This window comes from Balaenoptera borealis (genome assembly GCF_965194805.1).
Source record: "Balaenoptera borealis genome assembly, chromosome: 4".
NCBI lineage: Eukaryota > Metazoa > Chordata > Mammalia > Artiodactyla > Balaenopteridae > Balaenoptera > Balaenoptera borealis.
The window spans coordinates 111429509-111448085 of NC_138861.1; the positions used below are offsets into that span (position 1 = coordinate 111429509).

An 18577-nucleotide genomic window follows, 5' to 3' on the forward strand; every position below is an offset into this window, starting at 1 on the left:
AAGATGAGCACCCACTGGAGCCACATATCCAATCCAGGCCATGTGACTTCAGTGACTCTAGGCTCAACCTCAATGTGCTGCTACTCCTCCTTAACAGAAGACGTATTTTGTGATTATCTGCCACCTTTAAGTTCATATTTTAGCCACTTTGGGTGGGGGTTAGAGGAGGGGGATATAAAATAAAAAAGATACTTTCCCTTCTTTGAGAAAGATTACCCTCTGGTAGGATGGACAGACATACTTACAGTTAGCAAGGCATCTACATCCAGTTAAAGGCTGTGGGGGTGCAGAAGAGAGAATTGAGGGAGTAAGTGGTAAATCTTGGAGACTTGGTGATAGAGGAGGCCTTTATTCTAGGTCTTAAATGTATTATAAGCCAAAAAAAAAAAAAAAAAGTCCTTGCAAGGTGGGTACTTAAAAGAGAATATCTTGGAGAAAGAAACACCTGATTCTGAGTCCCTGACCTCATTTTTCAGTCCCTGACCTCATTTCTTCTTTGCTTTGCATCTCTTTCTGGTTCCCACTATCACCATCCTGCTGGCCTTAGAGGGTAGTAATCTTCAAATATTCTGGACCAGACAGAAAAGACCTTTCTATTAACTCCCCACTGTACAGCTGAGGCCAGGCTGGAATTAAAAATAATGGAAATCAATAAGCCTTTTACTAAATGCTCAGGAGCAGAAACAAGGAAATAACCAGTCCTATAATATCAAAACTTTGTCTAAGAGGGCTGCTCCTTCCACACATGATCCCTGGGGAAAGGGCATCATGCCTGATGCCTTCTCTTCTTAGACCCTAGTCTCCCTTGAGATAGTGGATATCTATTTTCATCCCCACCTGTTATCTAGACTCCTCAAAGTTTAGACAGGAGATGGAGAATAGTCTTCCCTGGATCTGGTGCCTGTCCTTTCAGGTCTGGCCTTCTATGTTCTAACTCACCTCTCCTCTGAGTAATTAGAAGTGATTGACCTTCTCCTCTGGACTTTCATTTCTTTATGGGCTTTCAAAGAATACCATGGCTACCTTGTCTGAAATCAAGTCTGGACACTGCCATGAATTAACTGCATAAATTTGATCCAGGCATTTGACCTTCCTGAGGTTCTGTTTTTCTGTTGGAAAAATTAAGGGTTGGAACGAGTGGTTAGCTCAGTTCCATTTCTGATCTCTCTATTATTCTAAGGCCATCCATGGACATGACTCAAGTTGCTCATAGCATATGTTTTTCCTCAGCAGTAATACATTAAGGGAAATTGCCTGAACCTGAAAGGTCAAGTCCATGAGGAGGGCCTGTGTCCCTAAGCTCAAAGACTGCTTTGCTTTTAAAGAACAAGGTTGGGTGAGTAGAACCTGGGCTGTTGGATTCTCTATCTCTATATACATAGTATTTAAAGTACATTAGGTCTAAAGAAATCCAGGAACCCTTTCTATCTCTGTTAAGGTCAATTGCATGTAAAAACAGCATGGCTGATATAAACACAAAGGCCCATTCATCAGCTTCTCTCTCAGACTGCAGCGTCCAGTCTCTGAGATAACAAGCAGGATTCAAGCACTTTCCCAGGAACTACAAGCCACGGCTGGGTCATACCATTGGGTCATCAGCAGGTATATACAAATGACTCTTAGCCAACCACTGGTACTCACAAGTTCCTTTTTATATGTGAAGATATACACAGAATTTTAATATGATGACGGTAATGATCAGATTTATGCTCAAAGAGGAAAAGAACCGCAGTGGAAATAACAAAATGGCTTGAGGTGACCCCACTGACATCAGCAATATCTAAGATTGTATTGAAGGTCATACTATTGCCTGGAGGATTTTCACCATTAAGCGGTCTAGAACATTAAGATGCTTCTCCTTTGGTGGGAGGAGGTCTGGGAGAACCAGACCAGGAAGACATAGATATAACAGAACCAAGATGGAGATCCCTCTCAATAAAAGCCCAGGAGGCATCAAAACTAGGAACTCTGCTTCAGTGGAGAATCAAAGTTAAGAAACCAGAGAGCAGGAAGAAAACATTCAGACTCAGGTACAGTTCCAAGGAATCCAAAGGTAGTAAAAGAGAAGAGTAGACCATTGAACGAGATGACAGAACAGAAGGCCCTTTGGACAAATACTAGAAAGAAATCTCTATTGTCTGAGGTTGGATATTAAGGTGGCCTTTTAACATCCTGGTGGTATGGTACATGGGGCTCATCAAAGATTCTATAAGTCAATCCACCCTACCAAAAAAAGACAATGGGTGTGTGTTTTCTGGGCTTCGTGATATCCTTGGCTTCCAGCTGAATTTGGTTTCTATCACCTAAGTTCATGGTATATTAGTTACATAACCCTGAGTAACAATTTACAAGGAACGTAGCACCTTAAAACAACACACATGTATTATATCACAGTTTCTGTGGATCAGGAGTCCAGGCTTTACTTTGTTAGGTTCTCCATTTCAGAGTCTCATTTGAAAGCCGCAATGGAGGTGCTGACCAGGGCTGCAGTCTCACTTCAAGTTTTGACCAGGGAAAGATCCTCTTCCAGGGCCACATGACTGTTGGCAGCAGCCATTTCTTGCAAGCTGTAGGACAGAAGACCTCAGTTTCTTACTGACTGTCAGTTAGAAACTGTTATTCTCAGTTCCTTGCCATGTGGCTTCCTCCACAGGGCAGCTCACAACATTCACGGCTTCTTCACAGCCAGTGGGGAGAGTCTCCTAGAAAGATAATATTACAATCTCATGTAATATAACAGTGTACATGCAGTCACTTATATCCCATCACCTTTGCCATACTCTAGTGGTTTGAAGCAAATTAGAGGATGCACTCGCACTCAAGCAGAGGGAATTACACAAAGGTGTGACTACTAGGAATTGGGGATCACGGGAGCCACTTTGAGTCTGTCACACATAAGTAGAGCTGCTTGTTGGTGCTGGATCTCAATATGCTTCCATTCTCCTTGAGAAATTCAGCGAAGACACCATAGGCTTGGCAATGAACTACATCACCTAGTTCAGTACAGACTGCAGGACCAGACAATGGGGCTCTCTAATCATTCCATAGTTGATGGGACAAGGTTGTTTCTCGTCTCTCTTGGCTAATAGCTGAGTTTCCATTCCCAGAAATCAAAGCTTTCCTTTTCCCAAGTAGACAGAAACCACGAACCAAATGAAATGAGGTAAAGAATTTAACAAGGAAAAGTATTTGGGTCCCCTAAACCTACCTCACAAGTTGGGGCAGAACTTGGTCATAAAGACTCGTGAATAAGGCTTAAGGGATTTGATTGACTCAATATGAGTCAGCAGTGAGATGCAGCTGCCAAGAACAGCAAAGGCTGTGTTAGACGCAGTGTAATTAGTCCAGATGGAGGATTACCCCAGAGGAGATGACCTTTTCTCACTTTGTGCTACTCTGACCACACACAGAGGCTGGTGCTGATTCCACATCTCACGTTCTAGAGGGGACATGGGGACATCCCTGAACCTGGAAAGGAGAGCCCCCAGGAGGTTGAGGAGGTGGAAAGCATGGAAGATAACAAAACAAAAGGAACAAACTCTTGAACGGAGAATAGCACTGTTTTCAAACACTAGAGGCCTGTCTTATGGACGAGGTATCAGGTGGTTTTATGTGAGCCCAGGGGAGGGAGCTGATACGCTTAGTGGAAGTCCTAGAGAATCAGAGTTCTGCTCAGGGTGAGAAACATTTTCCAAAAGGCATAGCTGCCATAGAAGAGGGTAGATGTTTATTGCTGGAGATCTTCATCAAGTCGTTCAGTTATTCAACAAACTTTTATTAGTTCCTACTGATGGCCAAGCACCAAACTATGCAGATACCCAACAAAGAAGACGCATTCCCTGTCTTCAAGGAACGTACCTTGAATAAGACAAGTCAATAAACAGTTTCAATGACAGGAAGTAACCAATAACCTCCAAGCCTCAGACATTCAGTTCTTGCCCATGTCCCATGTAGGAGGCCACAGCTCGGTTCCTGGGGTTCCATGTGCCTGCTCATTCTAGAACCAGAATGAAGGAACTCGGGACAGGAGAAGAACAAGAGTGTTGGTGGAAACTTGTGACGCCTTTGAAAGTTTCCCCTCAGATGAGACTAATCTGCTCACATCCCATTGGCTGAAGCATGTCACATGCTCAATGCCAATGTCCATGGACAAAATAGTACAGTCTTGCCACAGGGGGCCCTGTAAGACACAGCAACAGGCAAGTATGCATAACCCTATACAGGAAGGTGGGAGCAAATATCAGGAATAACCACACAGTTTATTATAGTACCCTCACAGTCATTCTATGGAAGTTGAGAGGACAAGATTTTGTGGAAGACGTAACCCTCTGAAGGGACTTCAAGGATGGAGAAGACTTTTTTCTTGACAGTCTTGGGCCAATCACTCTCCCTTTCCAAAATCACTCTATATTCACACATGTACTTATTATATAGGATAATACATTTCAGTGTGAATGTTTATAATTTAGTTAACTCTGGTCTAAGTGGAATGGTTTTCTTGCCTAGGGAGAGAACTGAAAAAATAAACACTTTCCACTCGGGAAAGAAATCTCCAGAAATTTAAATGAGGTAAATGAAATTTAACAGCTGAGAAATTACAACTATGAAGAACTAGGTTAATCTAGGAATGAAAGGGAGTGAATCAAGAAAAAAATATAAGAAGCTGAATTTAATTAAGGGACCTAGAAGGAAGATATTAGTAGCTGTTCTCCGTGAGGAATAATAAATGAAAGATTGTCATTTTTGGTTGTAAAGGCCTAAATTATGGTCCTCTGCACACTTCCCTCCTCAAAAAATAATTTATTTAATCTATCTGTGAACATTTCACAAATGGAAGGAGCCAAGGCACGCTGACTATAGCCTGTTGATTTGTTTGTTTATAAGAAATTCTATTGCCATGGCCCCTGGGAGCAATAGAGTAGAAAAGAAAAAAATATCCCTTTTTTCCTAAGTGTGGCTTGTGAACCAAGGGAAGTTGTCTGAGGCCGGGATGGGCACTTAGCCTAAAATACTTCATTGTTCACATTGCATGTCCTTTAATTTTTAATACATTTAATTCCTGTGTTCGGGGAGTTTTTCTTTTTTTTTCTTTTTTTACCCTCCTGGTGCAAAATCATTTTGTTAAAACTTTTGGAATCAACATGCCAAATGCCAACTGCACCATGCAGTGGCTGTGAGATAAATGCTTCTTCAGTAATTTTCAATTAAAAAGCTACCTTGTTCTCTTCAGAGGAAAAACACAATTTTAATATTTTAAAAATAGTGTGGTGATGATAATAAAATCACAACCAGCATTTTCCTCTAAAGCTACCACTGGGGCCCTGGGTGGGCCCAATTAGGGGTGACTATAGTGAGTTTCAATCTTTCTGGATGTGTAAAGTTGCTGTCGGCAAGGCAATGTCTGGTGAATGGAAGTTAGAAGCTTCTTCGGAGTTCTGTGTCCAAAACCTGCTAGCCATGGGAACCTGGCTGATAACAATAGGAAACACTTAGGGGAGCACTTACCGTGTGCCACATATGGTTCTAAGTGTTTACATGCATTAACTCATATAATCCTTGTGACAACATCACGTGAAGTAGGTATTATTATTATTACCATTTTGTAGACAAGGAAATGGAGGCCCAGTAACTTGCCCCAAACATATAAAGATCTTCTACAAATCAATAACAAAAAGACAAAAACACAACAGAAAAATGGGCAAAAGACATAAATAGGCATTTCATAAAAGAGGGACAAATTAAGGGTATGGTATTAACAGATATAAACTATTATATATAAAATAAATAAGCAACAGGATTATACTGTACAGCACAGGGAATTATACCCATTTTCATATAATAACCTGTAATCAAGTATGAGCTGCAAAAATCTGAATCTGAATCACGATGCTGTACACCTGAAACTAATATAATACTGAAAATCAACTATACTTTAATTTTTTAAAAAAAAGTGAAAGTTGATTTCAATGTTATCAGCACCACCACCCCCCCAAAAAACACAAACAAACAGTAATTATGTCAGGGAATGGAGGTGTTAACCTTACTGTGATAAGCATTTTGCAATATATACATATATGAAATTATCATGTTGTACACCTTAAATTTATTTATGCTATATGTGAATAATATCTGAGTAAAACTGGGGGAAAAAAGAGGATATCCAAATAGCCATTAAACATAGAAAAAAACTGCTCAACTTCATTTGCAATCACAAAAGTCCAAATTAAAGCCAAAATGGCACAGCATTACATACTCAGTAGAGTTCCTGACAGTAAACAGACTGGCGCTACCAAGTGCTGGAGAAGAAGCAGAGCCATGGAAACTCACACACTATGGGTTGGGAATGAGTCAGCCCACCTTCTCTGGAAAACAGTTTGGTATTAACCACTCAGTTGGACTTTTGCAAGTCCTGTGATTTAGCAATCCCACTCCCAAGTGTAGAACAAAAACACATGCACCAGGATATTCACAGATGTGTGATTTGGGAAAGTCCTAAACTGGAAACAACCTGAATACCATCAACAGTAAGACTAAGAACATTCCGATACTCACACGATATAATACAATTCAGCAGTAACGATGAACTTCATCTCCAAGCAATGGTGTAGATGAACTGCATAAATGATGTTGAAAGGACTGAGACACAGAAGAATACTGGATGATGGCATGTAAATAACGTTCCAGTTTGCAAATTTAATCTCTAATTTTAAACGTCAGGAGAGTGGGTGCTTTGGGGAAGGAGGGAGGGTGGCGCAAAGAGAAAGAGGCATGCAAGCCTTGCGGAGGTAAACAAGACCTATCCCTACGTCTTGAACTCAGTTCTTCATTCCTGGTTCATGAATTGGGTGAAAGTGAGTTTGTTTGACTACTTTCCCTTCTTCAGACTTCCATGCATCATCAGACAGTATTTGTTCATTTTCTATATGAAGTGAATGTTGAAGTACTACACACTAATTTATACTTTTTAAAGCAAAGACCTGGCCCCTGTTTGTGCCTGTTCCTAAGAAATTAGAAATCCAAATATACAATAAATGTTATGTTAAATAAAGTTAAAACTAAACAACTTTAAATGCTACAGACTTAGAAATATCCTAGTAGGACAAACCTGCAATTTCAATTTCATTTTTCATTTCAGCTATTATCTACCCAGTCTTAATCCAGGAATTGCCTTTGGGTAGTGGTGTTATTGTTTTGTTTTGTTTTTTCCTCTTTCTAATTTTCTGTGATTTTCCAAATTAGCTATAATGCACAAGTATTACTTTATAATCAAACAAATGCAAAAGTAAACTTTAAAATTTAGCTGAACCCTTAATACTGAGATGTGGAAGTTTAAAAGTAGCATGTAGTCCTTATTCATGTATCAGTTGGGCCCTGTAAATGCTTCTTTCTCCTCTGACGTGTTCAGTAAATTCAGTAGAGAATTTTGCCATTTGAAACTCTTCTATAGAAACCAAGCCCATGATTCCTGGATGTGGCCCAGATCCCACCTCTTTGTGAGGCTTTCCATTCTCTGACCAGTCATTTGGAAGCAGGACCCTTGATGGTCAAGCAGGGCCCTTGATGGTCAAGTTAAAATGATCTTTTTCTCTGAGTACATCAAACATTTTGAGGATTAGTTCACATGCATAGGACACAGTAGTATCCATCTCTTGACTGACTGAATGATTTACTAATTAAGTACCTCAAAATTTGATTCAGTGGTTTTGGTTTTCTTTATTCTTATTATAACATGTAATTACAAAGGTAATGTGAAAAATTACAGGAAAAAAATGTTATAATACATCACTTAAGGGTGCCGTTTCAAAGATTTGAAGAAATAACATACTGTATTTCACTGACTTTAAGGTTTTTTTTTTACATTTTAATATCTTTGAAATTGGGATTATCCCACAGTTGATGGCATCTTGCCATTGTGGTCAGCCAAGCAGTGTCATGAGGCTGATGTCGCTGCCTGCTTGTTGACGGACTTGCTTGTTGCTGCAGTCAGTTTTGAAACTTGTCATGATCCCTGCCTCCTGGACTTCATACTTTCCAGTAACCTCATCCCCTACAGTATAGGCTAGACCTAGTTACTTATTTATAGCAAATTGCATGTGACAAATGTGACAGGATGTCACTTCTGAGGTTAGGTTATAAAAAGATTCTGCCTTCCATCTGGGGTGTGCATTTTGCTATCTCAGATGAAGCCCACTGCCCTATGGGGAGGCCATATGGCAGGGAACTGAGGGAAACCTCAGAATGGCCAGCGAGGAACCAGGTCCTCAGTTCAATGACCTGTGGGGAACTAAATCCTGCCAACAGCCAAGTGAGTGAGCTTAGAAGCAGATCCTCCAACTCTGAGCCTAGGTGTGACTGCAGCCCAGACAGACACCTTGATTAGAACCTGAGCTACTCTGAGTCAGAGGACCCAGCTTAGCCATCCTGACCCACAGAAACCAATAGAAAAATGTGTGTTGTGTTAAGGCACTAACATTAGGGTTAATTTGTTACACAGCAATATATAACTAATACACCCAACTGCCATCACTTCAATGTTATCATTATTTGAAGTACATGTGGTGAGTATAATTGTTTTAAAATGTCTTTTAAAAATACACTAAGAATTTTCATTGGAATGAAGTCAGAAAGAGAAAAACAAATATTGTATATTAACGCATATATGTGGAATCTGAAAAAAAATGGTATATACGATCTGATTTACAAAGCAGAAATAGAGACACAGACATAGAGAACAAATGTATGGATACCAAGGGGGGAAGGGGGTGGGTGGGATGAATTGGGAGATTGGGATTGACATATATACACTATTGATACTATGTATAAAATAGATAACTAATGAGAACCTACTGTATAGCTCAGGGAACTCTACTCAATGCTCTTTGATGACCTAAATGGGAAGGAAATCCAAACAAGAGGGGATATATGTATATGTATAGCTAATTCACTTTGCTGTACAGTAGAAACTAATGCAACATTGTAAAGCAACTATACTCCAATAAATTTTTTTTTTTTTAAAGATAGTATATATGCAAAGAGAACAGAAACAGGGCACTGTGGTATAAATGTGACTTCACAAAGTCAATGTCCTTATTTGTAGTAATGACCAGGAATTCTCTATTCTCTTGCAAACCAACAACAAAGTGTTTATGGGACTGTGTTCATTTTTTAGGGCTGCCGTTAACTCAGCACCACCCACTGGATGGCTTAAACAACAGAAACTTATTTCCTCGCAGTTCTGGAAGGTAGAAGTCCAAGATCAAGGTGTTGGAAGAGTTGGTTTCTTCTAAGGGTCTCTCTCCTTGGCTTGTAGATGACCACCTTCTCCCTGTGACCTTGTATGATTGTCCCTCTGTGCATTTCTGTGGCCTAGTCTCCTCTTCATATAAATATACTAGTCAGATTAGGGTTCACTCTAATGACCTCATTTTCTCTTAATTCCCTCTGTAAAGACCTGGTCTCCAAAAACAGTCACCTTCTAAAGTCCTGGGAGTTAGGACATCAACATATGGATTTGAGAGTCGGGGTACACAACTCAACTCATAACATAAGATCATATGTTCACTGGTTCTGGGTGTTAGGATGTGGACACCTTAGGAGGCCTTTATTCTGCATATATCAAGGGTGGATGATGAAAGAGAGTTTCCTCTATGCTTCAACATGCCACACCTGCGAGTGGAGTACAGCTAGCAAACTTAGAATGATGTGCTCTGCAAAAGAAACACCCCCCATTCTCGCTTATTTAGAAGATAATGGCCCAGTTTGATTTCCCCTGGGGTTGGGGTCTTTTCCTCTTGCTATGTTCCACCTCTTCCGTGTCACTTGCCTTTCAAGTGAATACAAGTCCACTCAGGAAGCAACATCAGCTCTGGTTAATGGCACTACTTGAAATCAGTGACAGAAGGAATATTCCTTGTATTCAGTAAAACCAAAATATATGTGCCATGCACTGTCAGTGGCTGTCAGCTGCGTCATCTTACCTAAATCTCAAAATATTGTCTTTTAAGTACCATTGTGTTTATCTTATAGAAGAAAAAATGAGGTTCAGGGCGAAAATGTGAATAGATTTGAAAGGCAGAGAATCATACTTAGCTTTGTCTGACTCCCAAGCTTTTGCTCTTTGAGAACTCTCCTTCCCTTCACTGCTATGATTTTCGAGCAGCAATGACCTCTGGGGCAGACGTTGTCAGTTCACAAGAAGAACTGTTCCCTTAAAGGGTCTGTAATCCAGAGGCCATTTAGGGTGCTTAAGAAAGTAGATGGGTTTTGTTGTACTTTTTTTAAGAAAGACGGGACCATCTGATTTAATTCCCTTTTATAATAATGTGCTTGCATTCAGTGTGTACTATATGCTTTACATGTAATAAGAAGAGAAGGGGGGCTTCCCTGGTGGCGCAGTGGTTGAGAGTCCGCCTGCCAATGCAGGGAACACGGGTTCGAGCCCTGGTCTGGGAAGATCCCACATGCCGCGGAGCAACTGGGCCCGTGAGCCACAATTACTGAGCCTGCGCGTCTGGAGCCTGTGCTCCGCAACAAGAGAGGCCGCGATAGTGAGAGGCCCGCGCACCGTGATGAAGAGTGGCCCCCACTTGCCACAGCTAGAGAAAGCCCTTGCACAGAAACGAAGACCCAACACAGCCATAAATTAAAAAAAAAAAAAAAAAAGAAGAGAAGGGGGCCATTTCTATTTTTACCATTTTAGAGAAGAAGAAACTGAGGCTAAATAACTTGGGTGAAGTCACAGAGCTCATTCTGCAGAGCTGGGATCTGAACCCCAGCAATCTGGTTCTGGAACCTGCTCTCCTGGGGTTTGCGATATCTCCTGAATGTTTACTTTGGAGGAGTTCACTTCATGTTCTCTTTCTAAGTATGAGTAGGGCCTAAAAGGCATAGACTATGAGCCCAATAGACTTACAATAACCCCAGGAAATGACCTTGGCCATGGTAACAATTAGAGAACAGGGCAGTACATAATGAGTGCTAATTGTGGGCAAGGGATAAGTGAATTAGGACCAGGAAAGAAAGAGGGTTAATCAGTTGGGAGCTTTTAAATTTACCTCCATAAGTGGCACCCCTATTCTGTGCCTGTGCAATAAAGACAGATGAAAGCTAAATAAGTCCTTCACTACTGAGGGAAGTTACGCTGGAGAATGTACCACATGAGAGTCAAAAGGGCTGCTAGCTGAACCCCAGAACTGGGTACACTTATGTAGGGAGGAAGAGACAGCCCCAGGCCAGAACAGACCTCTCTCCCACAGGGGAGGGACCCAGAGAAGCAGCAGAGGAGTCGAGCAGGTTGGATGTTTCCTGCAGTCATCCTGCTCCCGTGAGGAGGAAGGGCAGAGCTGATGGAGCATCTGAAGTTATTCTTCTTTGCAATCTGCTCACAAATCAGCCCATCCATTTCCCTAGACAGGCAGAGTGTCCCTACCAACCAGAACAGCTTCCAGGAAGAAATAAATTCAGAAAGGCAGGCTGACTCCAAATAAAGAGAAAGAGCTGGCAAGCGCATTCAATCCTCCAAGGGACGTACTGACACCTTCCTGATTTTCAGCTCTAAGACGACAGCAGGTGCTGTCTCCACTTCATCCTGTATCTCCAGGGCCCACCCCTGTGCCTGGCAGAGAGTAAGAGCTAGAAAACTACCTGATGCTGGAATAAATGAACTAATGACCATAAGACACCAGAGCTGAGATCTGAAGCACCACATGAAATCAAGGGTCCCAATGTGAGATAAAGTTTGCAGGAAATACATCTCCATAACAGCTACTATATTAAAGGGCTGATTGTATGTGGGGTGAGAAAAACAATTACACCGAGAACTGAGCTTTTAAGCCTAGAGTGAGTTTACTGAATGCAATTACAGCATGAATATTGGATTTAAATACCTTATGGATAATTCCTAGAATGTAAGTACATTTTCTAGGCATGAAGAGAACCCCAGATCTCTTCTTCTTCATTTGGAGACAGGACATAAAATCCACTGGACTCTTCTTTCTACTTTTTTAAAGTGCAGGGAAGAGAGGAAAGAGAGAATTACATCATGAGACCGGAAAAAAACATAGAAAGACTTGATGTTCACCTGGTCCTAAATCCAGCATTGCTAGTTGTATGCCCTTTAAGAACGTACTTAACTTCTCTATGTCCCTATGTCTCTATGTCTTCTCTTCCCCATTTTGCACATGGGGATAAAAGGAGAATGTATTTGAATCTCCTAGCATAACGCATATCAATAAATGCCATGATTTTTATTTACCTCTACATACCTCCTCCTTATTTCCCATGTTGTCTAATATATTTTCCTAACTTTGTACAAGTTAACCATTTTTTTTAACATGGAATTCAAGCATGGTTTGATCAGGGCTCTGTCTTAATTCTTCTCTGATCCACTTGTTTTGACATCTTCTGTGTACCAGAGGTCAGACTTTGTTTCCCTGCTGAGGTCTCTCATGGTCACAGGACAGTTACAAAAAGGAACTGAGGTATCATACTTGCAGGTTAGTCATTTTTACATTTTATAATAAATATCGTTACTAATATATTGAGATGTCAGCTTGATCATTTTAAATATAAAATGCTTTTTTTTCATTTAGAGCTAAGTTGTCTGAGCTTCAAAGTGTTCTTTCAAATACATATTGCTACCATAAAGGAGAAAAAATATATAAATATAGCTAGCTCTTCTGAGTGTCATTGCAAACTCTTTATAAGAAAAGTATAGCAAAAGTCAGAAAGAGAACTTGAGCATCTTTCAAGACTCTTCTCATAGCTCTGGCTCTATTTTAAATATAGAATCAAAACAAGGCTTAGAAGTGAGAAGGCAGCCCTGCTGGTTTTCACGGACAATAGGCCACATTCTGGAGGACTTCAGTGGGGACTCCGAGAGGAGAGAGCTGCTAGAAGTAGCATATGCTGCTTGAAGCTGAGAGTTCAGGGTAGGATGTACGGGTGTGAGAATCACAGCCCAAATGTTCCTTTGACCTTCCTAGTATACAGAGACCAGGAGCACATGAGAATCGTCAGACTGAATTGTAATTTTTCTGTTCTGCTCATCTGTGAGCCCCTTCGGGGAAGGGATTACATTTTATTCTTCTCTATAAATCTCAGCCCAGGTACCTACCACAGGGCTGCTATATAGGATTTACCCAGTAAATGTTTCCACTGAACTGACAGGGCTGAAGAGAGAGGAAAAGGTCTATTTTTTTTTTTTTTTTTTTCCTGGAGAGTTTGAACCTCCCAGGATCCTTGAATAAGACCTAAAAGAGAGAATCAGCAAGATCTGCTCATCAAAGCGTCAGTCAGCTTTGGTCCCAGCAAACCTGAAATCAAAGAGAGTGCCACAATTTCCCATTGCCCTGAAGGCTTTCCAGCACTCAGCAGGGTCTAATAATTTGAACAAGGGAACCACTTTGGACCTGCAATATTGCAATTTTTGCAGCACTGATGTGTGTAATTTGGGGCAAAGTTTGACACAGGATCAGAAATAAAAGCAGTTATGTTGTCTAGAGTTGTTTACCCAACACAATAAATGGAGCGTAAGGTATGAGTATGAAATTGGGTTTATCATACACTCTTCACCAGAATCAATTAAGCATTCATCCCTTTCAACATCACCATCTACACAGGGCCAAGCTCTCCATTAGAAGTCATGAGAGGCCAAGGTACTTTCAGTGCTTCTCAAAAAAGTTTTAATTTCTTTTAAAATCAGAAGAAATAACAAGCTTTATATCTCAGAAAATATTTAAATAAATAAGAATAATATACTCTTCTTTACACCAATGTAGTCATGCAATATAATTTTAATTTTTAATTAATTAATTCATTTTGGTGAAGGATAGGTCCTATAAAGGCAAAAGTTAGAACTAAACCCTATAACCACATGTGCCAAGAATACATCTGGTATCGGGAAGGGGATGAAAGTTCTGTTTTCAGAAAAACATCCAATAATCTATTAATCACAGAGGCGTGAAACGTTTTCAAGGACTTATAGATAAAGTTGGGAATTGGACGGGCTGTTGGGGAGGCATGTGAAGGGTGTGCTGGTTGGAAGGAACCACAATCCTACATGTTTTCTGGATATGACCCTCATTTTCTCTCTCACAAGCCGTCTGCTCCAGCTAATTAGCAAGTCAAAAGAAATAGAAACAATTCTAGACCTCAGCACAATCAAATTAGAGGAGTTATTTGAGGATACCATTTCCGCACAGTGTAATCATACTCTCTTTGTTTTTGTCAAATGAGTGAAAATTATCTTTCAAACCCAACTCCCTCTCCTCTACCCAACCAGCTCTGTGGATGGTGGCATTTCATATCTGCTCTTATCAGTTTTACGTGTGATCTATCCTATGAACGCACAATCTACAATTAAACAATATCCATCAAACTTTCTATACAGCAAGGACCTTTTAAAAAATACATTGACGGGAAGCAACCGCATAGCACAGGGAGATTAGCTCGGTGCTTTGTGACCACCTAGAGGGGTGGGATAGGGAGGGTGGGAGGGAGGGAGATGCAAGAGGGAAGAGATGTGGAAACATATGTATATGTATAACTGATTCACTTTGTTATAAAGCAGAAACAAACACACCATTGTAAAGCAATTATACGCCAATAAAGCTGTTAAAAAAAAATACATTGACTTTTAAGGTGATTCAGCACTGAGAGCCATTAGAGCCCCATCTAAATCAAGAATTGAAAAGTTTATTAAAATTGGATTTTTAACCTGATCCCAATTTCCTCTGTTTATAAAGGATCCCACTGGACTCCTTAATATTCATGCTATTAACCTGAAAGATTCAAATGGCCATTAAGGGAGGAAAGGCTGAGGCTGTGCAGGGTAGGCTTACAGATAAAATCAGGTTGAGCCCAGGCAGGGAGAGTGACCGTGGGTCCTGGAGTTGTTCCGAGGAAGCAAGCTCTCTCTTTCTCTCTGTCTCCAAGTCCCCTTCTCCTGACCTCTCTCTTCCATTACATATTTGGGGGAAAGTAAACAACCAAAAATACCAAAAACAAACATAAGCAAACTATTCAAGTGCAGAGAGCATGAGCTAGCAGTCTGTTTTACTGGAAGGGTAGCTGCCTTTAATAAATCACTTCCTCCTCTGGTGCCATCATTACTCCCACTCACTCATGTCATGACTTGAAACTTTTGTGCCTTTTTTTTTTTTTTGTAAAATGTGGACCTCATGGTTTCTAAGAAGGTCGATGAAAGAACAAGTGGTGAGGTTCATTCATATCATTCACTTTGTACAGGACCTGGCACAAAAGCCTTGGATGAATCTCAGCTGGGGGCATTCCTGATTCTTGATCCAACACACAGGCCAGTTACTTCCGCTTCCATTTCTTTCCTGCAGCCTTTATCTTCTGCAGGACACAGTCTGAAACTTAACTGATGCCAGTGAGTCCCGGTAAAAATGGGTTGTGTCAGTCTTGTTTCTCCTTGAGATAAGATTTTCTGCTCCCTTAGGGCAGTGGTGATGTCTTACTTTTCCATCTCTTCCTGAGTACCTGGCATAGTAGTAAACACATACCTACTGGGTGCTCTATAAAGACTTTGGTATCTTAGAATATGAGCAGCTGAGAGATCACCTACTAACACCCTCTCATTTTCTAGTTGATGACACTGAGTAAGAAGGTCTTAGGCCACCCATCTGAGAGTGACACCCTCTTTTCTAGTTGACTGTTACAGTGTCTCCTATGACCATCCATTCTTACACTGATAGCTTTGAAATGGAAAAACGGAACCACGTCTGACCTAACCCCTGACTCCTTCAGGGAAGTTCAGTCTACAATCTTTTTTGAGAGTATACTATGCTTCAGACACCATGCAAGGCTCTGGCAGAGATAACTAAATCGCACTCCCCATGTTCAAAGCACTTCTAATCTAGTGGGGAAGACAGATCTCTAAGCAGATATTTTCAGTACAGTGTTTGTGTTGTTATAGCAGAGCTGAGTTCTGGTGATACATAAACACCTGGATAGGAAACCTAACTCAGGCCCAGAAGAGGTCAGGGAAGGCTGGCTGTTCAGGAGAAATGACAAACGTTTTGGCAAAGACAAAAATGCTAAATAACAAAATAACCAGTTAACTCTTTCTTAGTTATCTAAGCACAAGAATACTGACCATCGATCAGTGAAATGTTGGCTAAAATCAAAAAATGAAAGAAGCTAAAATTCCAGTCCTCAAATTCTTGCCAGTTGCCAGATCTGCCTTGAGTCACTTGGTACAAGTGAAGCTTGTAACAGAGACTCAAGGCTGGGGCCTGAGGTTCTAGTTCCCTTTTTGGACTTGTAGTGGGGAACTAAGCAGATCAGTTAACCCGACTTTGGCTCCCAGGGTGCAAATGGAATCACTGCCAGCCTCCCTTCGCATCTTACAAACGAGTTGTGAAATTCAGACTATGGGCACAAAAGCACTTTGAACTCTTAAGGAAAAGTAATCATGCCAACTTAGAACATCAAAGCCGCTCCCTATTTTGAAGAACTCGTGATCTGTGCTGGGCTTAGCCTCTGGTAGGAGCTTAAGGACACCAGTAATTGGCAAGGGTATATCTTAAACTACCGTTTGACCCACACAGCCTCATACGTGTTTTTACACAGCTTCATAGAATAGGGGGAAAAAAGCACCTCTTTTAAAGCTAATGTAAATTTGAATGTTATGGCTTTTCAAAGTGGGGCTTTAAACTGACTTCGCTTTTTCCAGTTTTACTGAGAAATAATTGACATACATCATTGTATAAGTTTGACATACATCACTGTGTAAGTTTAAGGCATACAGCCTGATGGTTTGATTTACATATATTGTGAAATGATTACGACAATAGGTTCAGCTAACATCCATTTTCTCATATACACACGATAAAAAGTAAGGAAAGAAGAAATGAATGAAAGAACAAATTCACTTTGTGATGAGAACTCTTAGGATTTACTCTATTCGCAACTTTCCTATATGCCATACAGCAGTGTTAACTATAGTCATCACGTTGTACATTATACCTCTGGTACTTATTTATCTTATAACTGGAAGTGTGTACTTTTTGACCACCTTCCTCCAATCCCAGCCCCTAACCATAAGTCTGATTAAAGTGACTTTTTAAAACATAAATATATATATATATATATATTTTCTTTTTCTTTTTCCTCTTTTTTTTCAACCTAAAATAGGCATGTCAAAATTAGTCTGGCTCAAAGAAGTAACCAGGGTCATTAAAACCCCTAAAAGCTTATTTTCCAAAATAAGACTTGGCCTTGGCCTCCCAGATGCTACGAGCTTTATTAGACAGCCAGATAATGTTGGTCGTTATCTTGTTTTCTATTGTGAAAGGGCACTGGGTAACAGTACGTGAGAAAGGGGTCAATTTCCTACAGCATTCATTACTTAGATGGGAGAGTATTTTTAATCTAAGCAAAGTTAATGAAAGATTTTTTTAAACTTAAAGGACAAATTCGAATTCTTCCAAGTATTTATCTTCCAATATTTAAGATATGGAAGAGCTGCTGAAATTTCATCTAAAATAAATTACTTTGACGCTCATCTGGCATTTTTCTTTCTTTGCTTTTTTCTTTTTTTTTTTCTTTTTACGTGTTTGCCGATCTGCCTTTGAGGGCGACTTGCTTTGGCTCGGCTAGGGAGGAAGCCCAGCTTCCCCAAGGAGATTCCAACTCCAGGCCCCTGGAAATCTTAAATCTGAAATTGAACTGAAGGCCGGTCTAGTTCTCACACAAAACTTCCCAGCTACAGGAACGCGGGGTAGGGGGCAGGGAGACCTGCTTAATTTCAGAGCTGACATTTGCAATCCTGGTGCACTAGCAAAGGCAGAGCTAAACGCTCTGCGCTCCCCGGGTGAACCGGCACCCGCTCGCGGACGCGAAACCGAAGCTGGAGGGCGTGTTCAATGGCGACACGGAGCGCTCGGGAGCCGGCTCCTCGCGCTGATCCCGGCCCGGGGTGCCCCGCCACTGGCGTCCCGCTTGGGCTGCGGTGTGTGATGATGGCTCCCACTGCTTCCTGGGCGGAGCAGGGAGCGCCGACGCCTAAAGTGGGCACCTGCCGGGAAGGAAACCGGCGGTGCTGACGCACGTGGGAGGAGCGCAGGTGCCGGGGACCTTGCAAGGCTGGAAAGTGGAGGAAGATGCGGGCTCGGGGTTCGGACCTACCTTTCCCTAGCAAGAGTGACGAAGTAGACAGGACTTGCCAGGTCTGCAGCGACGGCAGAGTCACCCAACCCACAACAGGCCCCACCCTCCCGGTAGCGCTGGTCCCCTCCCCAAGCCCCCATCCCCACTCCCCCAGCCTCCCGGGACTAAAACCCGAGGAACTGCCGTGTCAGGTGGGCGGGACTGACTCTTTCAATACCTATCGGCGGGAGTCCTCAGCCCAGCCCCGCCGCCCCGAGCGCTAAGTAGCTAGCCGGTCACCGAGCGGACCCGACTCGGGGCAGCACCCGAGCGGGCCAGGCAGCAGTGGGCGCTCGCGATCCTCCTCTGCCCGACGCGCTCTCCCTCAGCACCCGGCCTCCTCCGTCCCCTCCTCCCTCTCCGGCTCCTCCTCCTGCTCCTCCCCTCCTCGGGTCTGATAGCCTAG

At 41.7% G+C, this 18577-nt stretch overlaps 1 long non-coding RNA gene across 1 annotated transcript; it reads right to left on the reverse strand.

The window, feature by feature from the left end:
- Positions 1-315: 315 nt before the first annotated feature.
- On the reverse strand, positions 316-18169 carry LOC309627528. The gene is made up of 2 exons (XR_014243792.1): positions 11886-18169; positions 316-2702 (listed from the first exon to the last, which is right to left on the reverse strand). It is a non-coding gene; the product is annotated as an uncharacterized lncRNA (long non-coding RNA).
- Positions 18170-18577: the final 408 nt, after the last annotated feature.